We start from the raw sequence: 20,000 nt of genomic DNA on the forward strand, positions 1-20,000 counted from the left end.
GCGCCTTTGAGTCCCAGACTGCTCCCCAGCCCAGCAGGCTGGCGTCCGTGGTCACTATTTTGGATTTTCTGACCTCTATCAAATATTTTCATCAATAGGGAATTTATTATGGTCCTTAAGAAAACTACCCTTGTAGCTGGAACAAGGGAACTCGTACCCAGATTCACTTTCCATCTGTGGGAACGTAGAAAACACAACAAGATCTCTGTATGAGAGTTTGCTTGTTGAAAAGATGGCGCCTGAACCAATATGTCGTCCAGGTAGGGCGCCACTGCAATTCTCCGAGACCTGATCACAGCCTAGAGAGCCCCCCCCAGAACTTTTAAGAAAATTCTAGGCTCTGTGGCAAGGCCAAAAGGAAGAGCCACAAACTGAAAATGTTTGTCCTGAAAGGCAAATCTCAGGAACTTGTGATGATCCCTGTGGATGGGAACATGAAGATACGCGTCCTTCAGGTCTATGGTTGTAATAAACTGACCATCTTGGACCAAAGGAAGAATGGAATGAATGATTTCCATTTGAAGGACGGTACTCTGAGAAACTTGAGACACTTTATGTCTAAAATAGGACGAAAAGTTCCCTCTTTTTTGGGAACCACAAACAGATTGGAATAAAAGCCTAGGCCCTGTTCCTGTAGTGGAACTATTACTCCCATGGAGAAAAGGTCCTGAACGCAGCTAAAGAATGCCTCTCTTTATCTGGTCTGCAGATAATCTTAAGAGGAAGAACCTGCCCTTGGGAGGAAAAGTTTTGAATTCTATTTTGTAACCTTGAGATACTATGTCCACTGCCCAGGGATCTGGGAAATCTTGTATCCGTTCTTGACAAAACAGAGTCTGCCCCCCACATGATCCAAGCCCAGACTGGGGGCAACCCCTTCATGCTGACTTAGACTCAGCAGCGGGCTTCTTTTGATTGCTTCCCCTTGTTCCAAGACAGAGGGCTTCCAAGAAGACTTGGACTATGCCTGTTTGGAAGAGGAAGACTTTCCTTTGAAGTTACGAAAGGAACGAAAATTACTTTAGGTCTATTCTTATCTTGTGGTAGAAAAGACCCTTTCCCACCAGTTGTCCATTTCGACCAAACAGAACTTTAGGGATCCGGTTATACACATGTAACCATGATGGAAAAACCTCCATTTGTAATTTAGAGTATACAATCATTAAAAGCTCACATAATTGCATATATACTTATAACACACTTAAAAAACAAAATTAAAAATATAAGAGTATATGCCTAGCTAAGGGAAATTGGAAAAGAATGCATATGCCTAGAAATGGACCAAGATAAATGCCATTCAGATATTAAATTATAATACAACATAGTCTTGTGTCAAAGAAAATGAGATTTAGGAGTTCATCTTGCCCCAAGAAGAAACACTTCAAAATGGTTTGTATCATTCGTTTGTATAAAAGATACATTATACATTTTATATGAACAAAATAAATAAATATTATACATATACATTTATATGAACAAAACACAAAATGAAAAAGAAACTTGTGTCACAAGAATAAAACGACCAAATCTGTTCCCAATGGATCATATAGATAGAATACAATCCAAACCATAAAATCAAAATACATATATAGGATAATATACAGGCAAAAACAAGTTAATTGCGATCAATATACAATTTCACATCACTTATTTTATTGATCCCTAAGGGTGATCCAGTCTTGAGAGTGTGAATCCAAAATACCTCTTTCTTACTGAATGCCTGAAATCTATCAACACCCCTGGCACCTAAAGCCACCTGCTCCATGCCTTGGAACTTAAAGAAATTGAGACCTCCAGTATGCTTGGCAAAATGTTTTGCCACAGGGGTTTTAGGTATTTCTGCCTCTAGTGAGAGTAAATGTTCACAAATTCTATCTTTCAAAAATCTAGAGGCGAGTCCAACATACTGAAAATCACAACATCCGCAAGTTATCAAATAGACAACATATGAAGAATTACAAGTGATTCTGTCTCTAATTTTATGTTGTACCAGTGTTTAAAGCCATCATCCACCATTGCAAAGTTGCAGCTTTTGCAAGCTTTTCCACCACACTTGTAGAAACCAGCTAGATGATTTTTTTTTTTGGAAAGATAAGTTGTAAGCATTTACTTTCACTAGAGGCAGAAATACATAGAGCGGGTGACTTTAGGGCAGCCTGGGGTGGTGATAGCTTTCAGGCATTAAGTAAGAAAGGGGTATTTTGGATTCACACTCTTAAGACTGGATCACCCTTGGGGATCAATAAAATAAGTGATGTGAAATTGTATATTGATCGCAGTTAACTTGTTTTTGCCTCTGTATTATCCTATATATGTATTTTGATTTTATGGTTTGGATTGCATTCTATCTAAATGATTCATTGTGAATAGATTTGGCCGTTTTTATTCTTGCGCCAGGAGATTTTTTCCTTGTGTTTTGTTCATATAAATATGTTGCACTTATCTTTTATACAGACGAATGATACGAACCATGTGGAAGGGTTTCTTCTTGGGGCAAGATGAACTCCTAAATCTCATTTTCTTTGACACAAGACTATGTTATATTATAATTCAATATTTGAATGGAATTTATCTTAGTCCATTTCTAGACAAATGTGTATACATTCTTTTCCCTGTTCAGCTCTGAGGAAGTTCCATTGAGGCAGGAAACACATCAGCTGTTATGTCTGTTTCCTGTACCTTTTGAATCTTTAAGTGGATATCGAAATAAAGTGGATATTTTAACCGCATTATTCTCTCCTGATTCATTTTTATTCTGAAGCTGCAACTTTGTTGCTACTTTGTGATTATTCACTTCCTATTCAGGGGCTGAGTGGAGAGCCCCAGCAATTCCAGCTTCACGTCCATTGCTGACATCACAGAACAGGCATCAGAACGAGGCTATACGCCGTTAGTTCAAGTGTTGCACCTTAACCAGGACAAGTCGCCACTAATAGATAGCGGGATGACACTCGGAAGACGGAATTTTCTGAGGCAGGTCCTAGCAACTAATGGGTAAGCCTTGCTTATTTTAAATCCCGATTGTGGGACAACACTAATTATTTTTTAACTCTGTACAAGCCGTTACTTGTGGGACTCAGAGTGAGTCGTGGTTACTGAGTTTGGCATTTTGAATAATACGTTTGGTTGTATACTAAAGATCTGTGACTCTCAAGGTGTCTTAAATCTGAAGGTTACAACTTCAGCATCAGATGAAGGAATTATACTGTCCGAATCTGACCCCTCAGATGCTACCGACGTATCCTCATCAGATTTATGAGGAAGAGCAACCTGTGTAGCAAAAGATGGAGCAGAAACCTTACTATCTGAATCTCTAATTTTCCTCTTGCGTTTTCCCTGTAGTATAATAGGGAAAGCGGATAATGCTGCAGATACTGCCGAAGATACCTGAGCAGCAAATTCTGCAGGCAAATAAACTCCAGGAGGCTGAGAGGAGCTGCAGGGGTCTGTATGTGACGCCATAGTGGCTTGGGATGTTTGAGGAGAAAGCTGTGGCATTGCCTGAACAGCATCATCCTGAGAGACATTAGGCTCATTAGAAATATTTTGTCTTTACATTTCAAAGTTTTATTTAGACATGAAGTACAAACTTGCATAAGCACCACAATCTGGTTCTCTAGACAAAGCAGACAATTATCCATAGAAACAGCCTCCTGTTCCGTGACCCACAATAGTTCTACCAACAATGAGTAAAAATGAAAAGTGAAAAAAATTACCTTACTGTCACTTTCAATCTGCTGAAGGAACGCTATTCTAACAAAAACGATCTTTAACAAAAAGTAGGAGCACCTCAATATTTAACTGAGGTGCCTACCTGCCCATCAGGTGGGGAAATTAGCAGTCAGCCCAAACAGATTCCATTCTGTGCAGACACAGCTCTGATTATACAGAGGACAGAAGAGGCGGTCACATGATCGGCTGAGCGAAACTGCGCCACGAATAAAGCGCGTGCTCAAGCTGACTGCCAAAGTAAACTGCCACCGTCAGAGTAAAGGCGCCAAACTCCTCTGTATGACCGCTAAAAACATGCCCCACAGTAAATTAGCAATGAACTGATCCACAAGCTCAATCTAATTCACATCACATCAGCAAATATGCATATAAAGTAAAAAGCACGTGAGCCACAGTCAGTTCTTAAATACATGAGCCAATGGTTAACCCTTCAAACAATAAGTGATTAACCCCTCTCTGAAAGCACATACATACAAAGTGCCTGCATCCTGCCTAAAGCAATTCAACTAAGGATTATGTCCCAAGAAAATCTGCAGAGGGCTTATTTTATTAACCCCTTCAGGGCCAGTCTCACATCTAGAAGACAAACGGCACTTATCTGCAATTCCAGCTGTCCGGCAGATAGACAGCTCACAAGGTGTGAAAGGACGCATACTCCTTACAGAGACCTGTGGAAAAAAGAAAGAACAGAGTAAACCTACTCTGGCTTTCTATACTAGGGCAGCAAAAATGTTAGGGAAACGCAGCAAGGCCCACCTCACAAGTTACTAACTGCTTTAAAGCCACCACTACCCTACTGAAGAAATTAACGTGGACTATGGCTAGACCCAAAAAATCTTGCTTGTAGTGAAAGAAATCCAATTTTCTTTCGACACCAAAACTTCACCTCCTCCATTGACAAAGGCAAAGAGAATGACTAGAGATTATGGGTATGGGAGTGACACTTAACAGCTTTGCTGTGCTGCTCTTTGCCTCCTCCTGCTGGCCAGGAGTGATATTCCCACTAGTAATTGATATTCATATCTTAGGAAAGAAAACTTAATTTATGTAAGAACTTACCTGATAAATTCATTTCTTTCATATTGGCAAGAGTCCATGAGCTAGTGACGTATGGGATATACAATCCTACCAGGAGGGGCAAAGTTTCCCAAACCTCAAAATGCCTATAAATACACCCCTCACCACACCCACAATTCAGTTTTAACGAATAGCCAAGTAGTGGGGTGATAAAGAAAGGAGTAAAAAGCATCAAAAAGGAACTGGAAATATAATTGTGCTTTATACAAAAAAATCATAACCACCATAAAAAAGGGTGGGTCTCATGGACTCTTGCCAATATGAAATAAATTTATCAGGTAAGTTCTTACATAAATTGTTTTCTTTCATGTAATTGGCAAGAGTCCATGGGATAGTAATACCCAAGATGTGGAACTCCACAGAAGAGTGACTAGAGAGGGATAAAAATAGCCATTTTCCGCTGGAAAAATTGATCCACAACCAAAAATATGTTTTGCTCATAGTGGAAAAGAAAAAAACTTAAACATAAGCAGAGGAATCAAACTGAAACAGCTGCCTGAAGAACTTTTCTACCAAAAACTGCTTCCGAAGAAGCAAATACATCAAAACTGTAGAATTTAGTAAAAGTATGCAAAGAAGACCAAGTTGCTGCTTTGCAAATCTGATCAACTGAAGCTTCATTCCTAAAAGCCCACAAAGTGGAGACTGATCTAGTAGAATGAGCTGTAATTCTGAGGTGGGACCTGACCCGACTCCAAATAAGCCTGATGAATCAAAAGCTTTAACCAAGATGCCAAGGAAATGGCAGAAGCTTTCTGACCTTTCCTAGAACCAGAAGAGACAACAAATAGACTAGAAGTCTTCCTGAAATATTTAGTAGCTTCAACATATTTCAAAGCTCTAACAACATCCAAATAATGTAAGGATCTCTCCAAAGAATTCTTAGGATTAGGACACAAAGAGGGAACAACAATTTCTCTATTAATGCTGTTAGAATTCACAACCTTAAGTAAAAATGTAAATAACGTCCGCAAAACTGCCTTATCCTGATGGAAAATCAGAAAAGGAGGCTCACAAGAAAGAGCAGATAATTCGGAAACTCTTCTAGCAGAAGAGATGGCCAAAAGGAACAACACTTTCCAAGAAGGTAGTTTAATGTCCAAAGAATGCATAGGCTCAAAAGGAGGAGCCTGTAAAGCCTTCAAAACCAAATTAAGACTCCAAGGAGGAGAGATTGATTTAATGACAGGCTTGATAAGGACCAAAGCCTGTACAGAACAGTGAATTTCAGGAAGCTTAGCAATCTTTTTGTGAAATAAAACAGAAAGAGCAAAGATTTGTCCCTTCAGACAGAAGGTCTGGTCTTAAAGGAAGTGGCCAAGGTTGGCAACTTGAAATCCGGACAAGATCCACATACCAAAACCTGTGAGGCCATGCTGGAGCTACCAGAAACATAAACGATTGTTCCATGATGATCTTGGAGATCACTCTTGTAAGAAGAACTAGAGGCGGGAAGATATAAGCGGGTTGGTAACACCAAGAAACTGGTAACGCATCCACCGACTCCGCCTGAGGAGACCTGGACAGGTACCTGGGAAGTCTCTTGTTTAGATAGGAAGCCATCAGATCTATTTCTCCAACATAGGTGTGTCCGGTCCACGGCGTCATCCTTACTTGTGGGATATTCTCTTCCCCAACAGGAAATGGCAAAGAGCCCAGCAAAGCTGGTCATATGATCCCTCCTAGGCTCCGCCTACCCTAGTCATTCTCTTTGCCGTTGCACAGGCAACATCTCCACGGAGATGGCTAAGAGTTTTTTGGTGTTTAAATGTAGTTTTTATTCTTCAATCAAGTGTTTGTTATTTTAAAATAGTGCTGGTATGTACTATTTACTCTGAAACAGAAAAGAGAAGAAGATTTCTGTTTGTGAGAGGAAGATGATTTTAGCAAACGTTACTAAAATCGATTGCTGTTTCCACACAGGACTGTTGAGATGAAGTAACTTCAGTTGGGGGAAGCAGTTGGCAGACTTTTCTGCCTGAGGTATGATGGCCACATTTCTAACACGACTTGGTAATGCTGGAAGGCTGTCATTTTCCCTATGGGGACCGGTAAGCCATTTTCTTAGATTAAGTAAAAGAATAAAGGCTTTATAAGGGCTTAAAAAACTGGTAGACATTTTTCTGGGCTAAAACGATTACTTGCTAAGCATATTTGACAGATTATAGCGCTTTATAGTTATTATAATCTTGGGGATTGTTGTTAAAGAACGGCAGGCACTGTATGGACACCTTTTTCAGATGGGGGCCTTCTCTAGTCATAGGCAGAGCCTCATTTTCGCGCCACTAATGCGCAGTTGTTTTTGGAAGGCAAGGCATGCAGATGCATGTGTGAGGAGCTAAGATCCACTGAAAAAGCTTATAGAAGGCGTCATTTGGTATCGTATTCCCCTCTGGGCTTGGTTGGGTCTCAGCAAAGCAGATTCCTGGGACTGTATAGGGGTTAAATGTAAAAACGGCTCCGGTTCCGTTATTTTAAGGGTTAAAATTTGGTGTGCAATACTTTTAAGGCTTTAAGACACTGTGGTGAAATTTTGGTGAATTTTGAACAATTGCTTCATACTTTTTCGCATATTCAGTAATAAAGTGTGTTCTGTTTAAAATTTAAAGTGACAGTAACGGTTTTATTTTAAAACGTTTTTTGTGCTTTGTTGACAAGTTTAAGCCTGTTTAACATGTCTGAACCATCAGATAAACGATGTTCTATATGTATGAAAGCCAATGTGTCTCCCCATTTAAATATATGTGATAATTGTGACATGGTGTCCAAACAAAGTAGGGACAATGATGCCACAGATAATAATAGTGCCCAAGATGATTCTTCAGATGAGGGGAGTAAGCATGGTACTGCATCACCCCCTTCTGTGTCTACACCAGTTTTGTCCACACAAGAGGCCCCTAGTACATCTAGTGCGCCAATACTTATTACTATGCAACAATTAACGGCTGTTATGGATAATTCTATTGCAAATATTTTATCTAAAATGCCTACTTATCAAAGAAAGCGCGATTGCTCTGTTTTAAACACTGAAGAGCAAGAGGACGCTGATGATAACGCTTCTGACATACCCTCACACCAATCTGAAGGGGCCAGGAGGGAGGTTTTGTCTGAGGGAGAAATTTCAGATTCAGGAAAAATTTCTCAACAAGCTGAACCTGATGTTGTAACATTTAAATTTAAATTAGAACATCTCCGCGCACTGCTTAAGGAGGTATTATCTACTCTGGATGATTGTGACAATTTGGTCATTCCAGAGAAATTATGTAAGATGGACAAGTTCCTAGAGGTTCCGGTGCCCCCCGATGTTTTTCCTATACCCAAGCGGGTGGCGGACATAGTAAACAAGGAATGGGAAAGGCCCGGCATACCTTTTGTGCCTCCCCCTATATTTAAGAAATTATTTCCTATAGTCGACCCCAGAAAGGACTTATGGCAGACAGTCCCTAAGGTCGAGGGGGCGGTCTCTACTCTAAACAAACGCACTACTATTCCCATAGAAGATAGTTGTGCTTTTAAAGATCCTATGGATAAAAAATTAGAGGGTTTGCTTAAAAGAATGTTTGTTCAGCAAGGTTACCTTCTTCAACCAATTTCATGCATTGTTCCTGTCACTACGGCAGCGTGTTTCTGGTTCGAAGAACTAGAAAAGTCGCTCAATAAAGAATCTTCGTATGAGGAGGTTATGGACAGAGTTCATGCACTTAAATTGGCTAACTCTTTTATTCTAGATGCCGCTTTGCAATTAGCGAGATTAGCGGCGAAAAATTCAGGGTTTGCTATTGTGGCGCGCAGAGCGCTCTGGCTGAAGTCTTGGTCAGCGGATGTGTCTTCCAAGACAAAATTGCTTAACATCCCTTTCAAGGGCAAAACACTGTTTGGGCCTGATTTGAAAGAGATTATTTCAGACATCACCGGAGGAAAGGGCCACGTCCTTCCTCAGGATAGGTCTTTTAAGGCTAGAAATAAGCCTAATTTTCGTCCCTTTCGCAGAAACGGACCAGCCTCTACTTCTACATCCTCTAAGCAAGAGGGTAATACTTCTCAACCCAGACCAGCCTGGAGACCGATGCAAGGCTGGAACAAGGGTAAGCAGGCCAAGAAGCCTGCCACTGCTACCAAAACAGCATGAAGGGATGGCCCCCGATCCGGGATCGGATCTGGTGGGGGGCAGACTTTCTCTCTTTGCTCAGGCTTGGGCAAGAGATGTTCAGGATCCTTGGGCACTAGAAATAGTTTCTCAAGGTTATCTCCTGGAATTCAAGGAACTACCCCCAAGGGGAAGGTTCCACAGGTCTCAATTATCTTCAAACCAAATAAAAAGACAGGCATTCTTACATTGTGTAGAAGACCTGTTAAGGATGGGAGTAATTCATCCAGTTCCAATAAGAGAACAAGGGATGGGGTTTTACTCCAACCTGTTCATAGTTCCCAAAAAAGAGGGAACGTTCAGACCAATTCTAGATCTCAAGATCCTAAACAAATTTCTCAGGGTTCCATCGTTCAAAATGGAAACCATTCGAACGATCCTTCCTACCATCCAGGAAGGTCAATTCATGACCACGGTGGATTTAAAGGATGCGTACCTCCATATTCCTATCCACAAGGAACATCATCAGTTCCTAAGGTTCGCTTTTCTGGACAAGCATTACCAGTTTGTGGCACTTCCATTCGGATTAGCCACTGCTCCGAGAATTTTCACAAAGGTACTAGGGTCCCTTCTAGCGGTTCTAAGACCAAGGGGCATTGCAGTAGTACCGTACTTGGACGACATCCTGATTCAAGCGTCGTCTCTGTCAAAAGCAAAGGCTCATACGGACATCGTCCTAGCCTTTCTCAGATCTCACGGATGGAAAGTAAACATAGAAAAAAGTTCTCTTTCCCCGTCAACAAGAGTTCCCTTCTTGGGAACAATAATAGACTCCTTAGAAATGAGAATTTTTCTGACAGAGGTCAGAAAATCAAAACTTCTAAGCTCTTGTCAAGTTCTTCATTCTGTTCTTCGTCCTTCCATAGCGCAGTGCATGGAAGTAATAGGATTGATGGTTGCAGCAATGGACATAGTTCCTTTTGCACGAATCCATCTAAGACCATTACAACTGTGCATGCTCAGACAGTGGAATGGGGATTATACAGACTTGTCTCCGACGATTCAAGTAGATCAAAGGACCAGAGATTCACTCCGTTGGTGGCTAATCCTGGACAATCTGTCACAGGGAATGAGCTTCCGCAGACCAGAGTGGGTCATTGTCACGACCGACGCCAGCTCAGGGTCTATGGTCTCGGGAAGAATCTCTTCTCCCGATAAACATTCTGGAACTGAGAGCGATATTCAATGCTCTCAAAGCTTGGCCTCATCTAGCAAAGGCCAAATTCATAAGGTTTCAATCAGACAACATGACGACAGTTGCTTATATCAACCATCAGGGGGGAACAAGGAGTTCCCTGGCGATGGAGGAAGTGACCAAGATAATTCAATGGGCGGAGGATCACTCCTGCCACTTGTCTGCAATCCACATCCCAGGAGTGGAAAATTGGGAAGCGGATTTTCTGAGTCGTCAGACATTCCATCCGGGGGAGTGGGAACTCCACCCGGAAATCTTTGCCCAAATAACTCAATTATGGGGCATTCCAGACATGGATCTGATGGCGTCTCGTCAGAACTTCAAGGTTCCTTGTTACGGGTCCAGATCCAGGGATCCCAAGGCGACTCTAGTAGCACCTTGGACCTTCAACCTAGCTTATGTTTTCCCACCGTTTCCTCTCATTCCCAGGCTGGTAGCCAGGATCAACCAGGAGAGGGCTTCGGTGATCTTGATAGCTCCTGCGTGGCCACGCAGGACTTGATATGCAGACCTGGTGAATATGTCATCGGCTCCACCATGGAAGCTACCTTTGAGACAGGACCTTCTTGTTCAAGGTCCATTCGAACATCCGAATCTGGTTTCTCTCCAACTGACTGCTTGGAGATTGAACGCTTGATTTTATCAAAGCGTGGGTTTTCAGATTCTGTAATAGATACTCTTATTCAGGCTAGAAAGCCTGTAACTAGAAAAATTTACCATAAGATATGGAAAAAATATATCTATTGGTGTGAATCTAAAGGATTCCCATGGAACAAGATAAAAATTCCTAGGATTTTATCCTTTCTACAAGAGGGTTTGGAGAAGGGATTATCTGCAAGTTCTCTGAAGGGACAGATTTCTGCGTTATCTGTTTTACTTCACAAAAGGCTGGCAGCTGTGCCAGACGTTCAGGCGTTTGTTCAGGCTCTGGTTAGAATCAAGCCTGTTTACAGACCTTTGACTCCTCCCTGGAGTCTCAATCTAGTTCTTTCAGTTCTTCAAGGGGTTCCGTTTGAACCCTTACATTCCGTAGATATTAAGTTATTATCTTGGAAAGTTTTGTTTTTGGTTGCAATTTCTTCTGCTAGAAGAGTTTCAGAGTTATCTGCTCTGCAGTGTTCTCCGCCCTATCTGGTGTTCCATGCAGATAAGGTGGTTTTGTGTACTAAGCCTGGTTTTCTTCCGAAAGTTGTTTCCAACAAGAATATTAACCAGGAGATAGTTGTACCTTCTTTGTGCCCGAATCCAGTTTCAAAGAAGGAACGTTTGTTACACAATTTGGACGTAGTCCGTGCTCTAAAATTCTATTTAGAGGCCACTAAAGATTTCAGACAAACTTCTTCTTTGTTTGTTGTTTATTCTGGTAAAAGGAGAGGTCAAAAAGCAACTTCTACCTCTCTTTCCTTTTGGCTTAAAAGCATTATCCGTTTGGCTTATGAGACTGCCGGACGGCAGCCTCCTGAAAGAATCACAGCTCACTCCACTAGGGCTGTGGCTTCCACATGGGCCTTCAAGAACGAGGCTTCTGTTGACCAGATATGTAAGGCAGCGACTTGGTCTTCACTGCACACTTTTGCCAAATTTTACAAATTTGATACTTTTGCTTCTTCAGAGGCTATTTTTGGGAGAAAGGTTTTGCAAGCCGTGGTGCCTTCCATTTAGGTGACCTGATTTGCTCCCTCCCTTCATCCGTGTCCTAAAGCTTTGGTATTGGTTCCCACAAGTAAGGATGACGCCGTGGACCGGACACACCTATGTTGGAGAAAACAGAATTTATGCTTACCTGATAAATTACTTTCTCCAACGGTGTGTCCGGTCCACGGCCCGCCCTGGTTTTTTAATCAGGTCTGATGAATTATTTTCTCTAACTACAGTCACCACGGTATCATGTGGTTTCTCCTATGCATATTTCCTCCTGTACGTCGGTCGAATGACTGGGGTAGGCGGAGCCTAGGAGGGATCATATGACCAGCTTTGCTGGGCTCTTTGCCATTTCCTGTTGGGGAAGAGAATATCCCACAAGTAAGGATGACGCCGTGGACCGGACACACCATTGGAGAAAGTAATTTATCAGGTAAGCATAAATTCTGTTTTCTGGAAGACCCCACATCTGAACAATCTGAGAAAACACATCTGGATGGAGCGACCACTCCCCCGGATGTAAAGTCTGACGGCTGAGATCCGTTTCCCAATTGTCTACACCTGGGATATGTACCGCAGAAATTAGACTAGGGCTGGATTCTGCCCAAGAAAGTATCAGAGATACTACTTTCATAGCTATGGGACTGTGAGTCCCACCCTGATGATTGACATATGCCACAGTTGTGATATTGTCTGTCTGAAAACAAATGAACGGTTATATATTGATTGGTAATCTCGCCTCTTGAGATTTCCAAACTCCTTGTGCTGTCAAATCCCCAAACAGCTCCCCAACCTGAGAGACTCGCATCTGTTGTGATCACAGTCCAGGTTGGACGAACGAAAGAGGCCCCTAGAATTATACGATGGTGATCTAACCACCAAGTCAGAGAAAGTCGAACATTGGGATTTAAGGATAATTAATTGTGATATCCTTGTATAATCCCTGCACCATTGGTTCAGCATACAAAGCTGGAGAGGTCTCATGAAAACGAGCAAAGGGGATCGCATACAATCCTGCAGTCATGAGACCTAACACTTCCATGCACATAGCGACTGAAGGTTCCGACAGGCTGCGACCAATTTCAAACGTCTCTTGTCTGTTAGAGACAAAGTCATGGACACTGAATCTATCTGAAACAACACTAGTTGATTCGCGTGAGATTCTGCAGAACGTAAAGACTGAGCAAATACCAAGATATCGTCCAAATAAGGAAATACTGCAATACCCTGCTCTCTGATTACAGAGAGTAGGGCACCTAGAACCTTTGAAAAGATTTTTGGAGCTGTTGCTAGGCCAAAAGCAAGAGCAACAAATTGATAATGCTTGTCTAGAAAAGAGAATCTCAGGAACTGATAGTGATCTGGATGAATCGAAATATGAAGATATGCATCCTGTAAGTCTATTGTGGACATATAATGCCCTTGCTGAACAAAAAGCAGAATAGTCCTTATAGTCACCATTTTGAAAGTTGGTACTCTTACATATCGATTCAAAATCTTTAGATCCAAAACTGGTCTGAATGAATTTTTTCTTTCTTTGGGACAATGAATAGATTTGAATAAAACCCCGGACACTGTTCCTGAAACGGAACTGGCATGATTACCCCTGACCACTCCGGTCTGAAACACACTTCAGAAAACCTGAGCCTTTACTGGGTTTACCGGAATGCGTTAGAGAAAAAATCTTCTCACAGGCGGTCTTACTCTGAATCCTATTCTGTACCCCTGAGAGATAACTCTGAATCCAATGATTTTGGACCGAATTGATCCAAACTTCTTTGAAAAATTTTAATCTGCCCACTACCGGCTGAGCTGGAATGAGGGCCGTACCTTCATGCGGACTTGGGTGCTGGTTTTGATCTCTTAACCCTCTGAGTGCTAATGACGGCTCTAAGTCGTCACAGAGTTTCTCACTCTGGTGCTAATGACGGCTTAGAGCCGTCACTAGCACTCTCCCACCTTGAGGGAGATCTGGGCTGCTCCTACCCCGGCGATCGTGCCTGTAGAGTGATAGGCATCGCCGGGGCCTCACATGATGCGCGGTGACGTCACGCGCTATTACGTGATGATGTCACCGCGCAACTTTATTTATACTTAGCAATGTTAAGTATAGGAGGAGGGGGCATGCTGCTTAGAAGCCTGTATCTCAGGCATCTAAGCAGCTACAGACCCCCAAGACCCATTGTTGGAAAGGTAATTAGTGTAAGTCTTGGGGGTCTGTAAAAAAAAAATTAAAAAGTAAAAAAAAAAAAGTTTTCAAAATTTTCAATAATAAAAAAAAAATATTAGCACCCAGGTGGGAAATGGCTTAGCAGCCAAAGGGTTAAATGGCTTGGATTTAGTCCAATTTGAAGAAGGCTTCCAATTGGAAGCAGATTCCTTGGGGGAAGGATTAGGTTTCTGTTCTTTTTGTTGAAAGGAACAAAAACGGTTAAAAGCTTTAGATTTACCCTTAGGTTTTTTATCCTGAGGCAAAAAAAAACTCCCTCCCGTCCCCCCCAGTAACAGTTGAAATTATTGAATCCAACTGAGAACCAAATAATTTATTACCTTTTAAAGAAAGAGATAGCAATCTGGACTTAGAAGTCATATCAGCATTCCAAAAATTGAGCCACAAAGCTCTTCTAGCTAAAATAGCTAAAGACATAGATTTAACAGCAATTTTGATATCAAAAATGGCATCACAAATGAAATTATTAGCATGTTGAATCAACTTAACAATGCTAGACAAATCATGATCCGATACTTGTTGCGCTAAAATATCCAACCAAAAAGTTGAAGCAGCTGCAACATCAGCCAAAGAAATTGCAGGCCTAAATGACCTGAATATAAATAAGCTTTCCTTAGATTAGGAAATTTCCTATCTAAAGGATCTTTAAAAGTACTACTATCTTCCGTAGGAATAGTAGTTCGTTTAGCAAGAGTAGAGAGAGCCCCATCAACTTTGGGATTTTTTCCCAAAACTCCAATCTAACTTCTGGCAAAGGATACAATTTTTTAAACCTCAAAGAAGGAATAAAAGAAGTACCAGGCTTATTCCATTCCTTAGAAATCATATCGGAAATAGCATCAGGAACTGGAAAAACCTCTGGAATAACCACAGGAGGTTTATAAACAGAATTTAAACGTTTACTAGTTTTAATATCAAGAGGACTAGTTTCCTCCATAACCAATGTAATCAACACTTCTTTTAACAAAGAACGAATTTACTCCATTTTAAATAAATAAGAGGTTTTATCAATGTCAATATCTGAGGCAGATACTTCTGAATCAGATAGATGCTCATCAGAGAAGGATAATTCAGTATGTTGCTGGTCATTTGAAATTTCATCAACCTTATGAGAAGTTTTAAAAGACCTTTTACGTTTATTAGAAGGCGTAATGGCAGACAAAGCCTTCTGAATAGAATCAGAAATAAATTCTTTTAAATTTACAGGCATATCTTGTGCATTAGATGTTGAGGGAACAGCAACAGGTAATAAACTACTACTGATGGATACATTTTCTGCATGTAAATCAGAAAAATGCAAGTTTATCATGACAACTATTACAAACCACAGCTGGAGGTATAATCACCACAAGTTTACAACAAATGCACTTAGCTTTGTTAGAACTGTTATCAGGCAGCAGGGATCCAACAGTGAATTCTGAGACAGGATCAGATTGAGACATCTTGCAAATGTAAGAGGAAAAAACAACATATAAAGCAAAATTGTCAATTTCCTTATATGGCAGTTTCAGGAATGGGAAAAAACAGCCCTCTGACATAGAAAAAGCAAGAGGCAAATCGGAATGGGGTCTAAAATAATGAAAATATTTTGCGCCAAGTATGACGCACAACAAACAGAAAAATATTTTTTTGGTGCCAAAATCGTCTGGAAAACGACACTCGAGTCATAGATGACTCAACCTTGTGAAAGGACCCGGCGTCAACTAAGACGCCGGAAATGACAAATTGCGTCAACGAACGTAACTTCGCGCCAAAAAAAATCTCGCGCCAATAATGACGCAATAAACTTTAGCATTTTGTGCCCTCGCGAGCCTAATTCTGCCCGCGAATTTGAAAAATGACAGTCAATTGAAAAGACTACACCCCAGGTAAGAAATAAATTTCTAAAAAATGCATTTCCCAGATATGAAACTGACAGTCTGCAAAAGGAAAATATACTGAAACCTGAATCATGGCAAATATAAGTACAATACATATATTTAGAACTTTATATAAATACATAAAGTGCCAAACCATAGCTGAGAGTGTCTTAAGTAATGAAAACATACTTACCTGAAGACACCCATCCACATATAGCAGATAGCCAAACCAGTACTGAAACAGTTATCAGTAGAGGTAATGGAATATGAGAGTATATCGTCGATCTGAAAAGGGAGGTAGGAGATGAATCTCTACGACCGATAGCAGAGAACCTATGAAATAGATCCCCGTGAGGAAACCCATTGCATTCAATAGGTGATACTCCCTTCACATCCATGCTGAGAAGCGCATATCAACGTAGAAATCTTAGCACAAACTTACTTCACCACCTCCATAGGAGGCAAAGTTTGGAAAAACTGAATTGTGGGTGTGGTGAGGGGTGTATTTACAGGCATTTTGAGGTTTGGGAAACTTTGCCCCTCCTGGTAGGATTGTATATCCCATACGTCACTAGCTCATGGACTCTTGCCAATTACATGAAAGAAATAATATATATATATGTGTGTGTGTATGTATGTATGTGTATATATGTATGTATGTATGTGTGTGTGTGTGTGTGTGTGTATGTGTGTGTATATATGTCAACAAAAAGTATTGGTGCACATCCAACCACTTAAGTCCATTCTTTCATGGCATATTTGTATATGCTTCTGTCTGCCAAATATACTTACATAGCTTCTAATAAGATTGGGATAAACATCTCGCAATAATATTGGCTTATATTTGTGCTGCAAAAACAAATATACTTCTCTCTGCTAAATATACTTACATAGTTCAAATAAAATTGGGATTAACATCTTGCAATAATATTGACTTATATTTATGCTGCAAAATTTTCTTTGCCTGTTAAAAATACCTTTTAAATGAAATGTGATCTTAGTCACATAATATAATCATATTCTGCTAAGCCAGTCACCACTTACAAGGTGTCCCACATTAGACTGGTCCTAACACTAACCATTTTCCACACTGCAGCAGGTTATGTCTACACAGTGTGAAGCTTTCTAGCTTATTAAGTATATCACAATTACATTATCTGGAACACACCTGGACTGGGTGGCGTGCATTAACCAAAGGGAAGGGATTTGTTTTGGTCACTTTGGTAGCACAGCCACAATATGTGTGTTATGATTAAACAGTCCTTTTGTGGTGTGTTTAACCAAAAAAAAAACCTTTGGTGTGTGTGTATATATATATATATATATATATATATATATATATATATATATATATATATATATATATATATATATATATTGTGTGTGTGAGAGATAAGGAAGGCACTCACTGGTCTTTTAATCAAATAATAATTTAATCAAGCGTGACGTTTCGGGACACACTCCCCTTCCTCAGACAAACCCAAATAAACAGCAATTGAAAATATATAGCCAAACAAACTCCTCCCCCAGTGAAAATTGCGCCATAGTGATCCTCAACAACAAAAAATTCACAAATCAAGTACAGTAATAATCAAATGCTCATCTCAAAAGCAATATATGGAAAATAAACAAATGATAAAATAATTGATATCCAAAGGTGTAATACCCTACAAACATGCTAATGTACATAAATGTTGGAATACAATACAGGTGCAAAACATACAAATAAATCAATCAATAGTACATTGCATTTTACCTGTGTTGCAAGTAAAGTGTCCCCTAACGTATATTCTTAATAGAGACGTGTTGTGTAATGTTGTGAATATAATATCCATACAATGTGCACTTGTGGTAAAATATAAAACTATATAATATATAATCGGCCTAATGGACACAGAGCAGGTTAAATCTTCAATATCAAACTGCACATATTAAGTGATAGCAAGGTCTGAGGGGAACTATAGTCCTTAAAAACATCAATAGACCTTAATACTGTCAAATGGACTATGGCTAGCAAGCCCAGAGTTAAAACATGGTCAGTATTAATTTACATGAATATACATGAGTATAAACCAGACGCAATCATAGGACCCCATATGTGCACCAAATATTAACACTGTATAAGGTACCTGGTGTGAGTAGGTCCAGGAGTGACAAACGTAAAATCCTAAGCACACACCATGCGGCTAAGTGTGCTGACGTCATCCATGCAACCTAACCACACAGTGTAAGAGGTTGCCATGGCAACGGTACATAAAAAACTATGGCGAATGGCTATGCACACATTAAAGCTTCCAATTGCCGGCAAAGAGCCTTGGAAAACGGCCCAAAATTAGAGGCTATACTGAAACAAAGTATCTAGTGAAAGGCCATCTATATAAGTTAGACAACTCCACATCATAAAGCCACTATGTGCACCTTCTGTATGCTGCACGAAGTATACATATCACACCCCAGACAAAACGAAGATGGATGCCTACAGATCCACATACGGTGTCTGCACAAGAAGCAGAGTATATCCCAAATAAATACATAGAAAAAGACATGCTCAACACAATACAAATGTAAAAAACATAAAAGAACATCACATAAGTGAATATCACAAAAGAAAAACATACAAATAAGATGACATAAGCAAACATAAAATATAAAAAGGAATAAAACTAAGATAAACTGAAAGAGGAAGTGAAAAACAAAAAATAAAAATAATAAAAAATTAATAAAGATACCCCAGTGAAGAAACGTGATCAAAGCCATGGAAATAAGCAAAAGGAGAATAGACAAAATAAAATAAAGTGAATTAAATAGGATCAAAGGATAAAACCCAAAAATTAGTACCAAAAATAATAATGGGACAGAATAAAAAAGAAAGAAAATAGAAAAATAAGTATAAACTGGACTAAGGTGGATACATACAAAATAAAGTGAACACCAGGGAAAGAAGAAACATGAATAAGGAGAAGAACCACAGTGGACAGGGGAAAGAAAGAGAAAAAAGGAGACACCTGCAAGAAAAAGACGAAAGAAGAAAGCGGAACAAAGAAGAAAGGGAGAAATTAAAAGGTAAAAGCAAGAGTGAGACATATAAATGGATCATGGACTCTCACAGGCCGAGCTATATTGGTGTAACTAGTCCATCAGCTGTATGATTCTGCTCAGGCAAAGGTTCTTCACAGTCATCCACTTCAGTTAAAGAAAACAGTGCCAATCCAGGTTCACGTTCAGTCCCCTTGGCCGTATGGTATTTAATTTGAATATCCACTTGGATTCTAGTTGTAATAATTTTCGGTCTCTGTCCCCTCCTCTTGGGGGGATGGGAACATGGTCAATAATCTTGAACCTTAGGTCCGCTAGTGGCAAAATGTGCCACCGGTTGGTCACTCCCTTGTTTCTTAATGGTTGTTCTAATGGCCGATCTATGGTTGGCCATGCGGGTACGGGCATCATCAACCGTTTTCCCTACATAGAACAGTCCACATGGACAATTGATTAAGTAAACCACGTGTGTTGTGGTACAGGTAAGGAAGAACTGAATTTTATAGCTTGAATTCGTATCCGGGTGATGGAATGTGGCCCCGGGAATCATCAAGTGACATGTGGTGCACCCACTGCAGCGGTAACACCCTTTCTTGCTAGTAGATAGCCAGGTTTTTTTTTTGTCATAGCAGTGTTTGGGATCAGTCACCACCAGTTGGTCCCTCAAATTACGGTTTCTCTTGAACCCCACTCTCCCACTCTCCGAAAGGTATAGCTGGATCGCCCTTGATGATGTGCCAGTGGGTACTTAAATAGTGTCCTATATTCTTCGTATCTGGACAATACTTTGTTACAAATGTCATCCGTTTGGTGTCATCTTTCTCAGACCTCTTATTAGGATCATCCTGTTCACTCATACATTCAAGTAGATGTTCCCATTTATATCCCCTTACCAGGAATTTCTTTGCCATGTCCTGGAGCTGTGTCCTCATAACTTCAGTGTTGCTATTGTTTCTATTTACTCTAGACATCTGGCCCCGGGGTATGGCCCTGAGTAGGGATGATGGATGACAGCTGTGTGCGTGTAACACAGAATTCCTGTCTGTTGGTTTCTGGTATAGTGTTGTTCCTATACCTGTGCTA

At 40.4% G+C, this 20,000-nt stretch overlaps 1 protein-coding gene across 1 annotated transcript in view; it reads left to right on the forward strand.

The window, feature by feature from the left end:
• The window catches only part of LOC128664882 (chromatin remodeling regulator CECR2), a 246,728-nt gene that overhangs the window by 117,466 nt on the left and 109,262 nt on the right, over positions 1 to 20,000 (forward strand). The window lies entirely within an intron of this gene.

Source organism: Bombina bombina, chromosome 6, assembly GCF_027579735.1.
Source record: "Bombina bombina isolate aBomBom1 chromosome 6, aBomBom1.pri, whole genome shotgun sequence".
NCBI classification, from domain to species: Eukaryota; Metazoa; Chordata; class Amphibia; order Anura; family Bombinatoridae; genus Bombina; species Bombina bombina.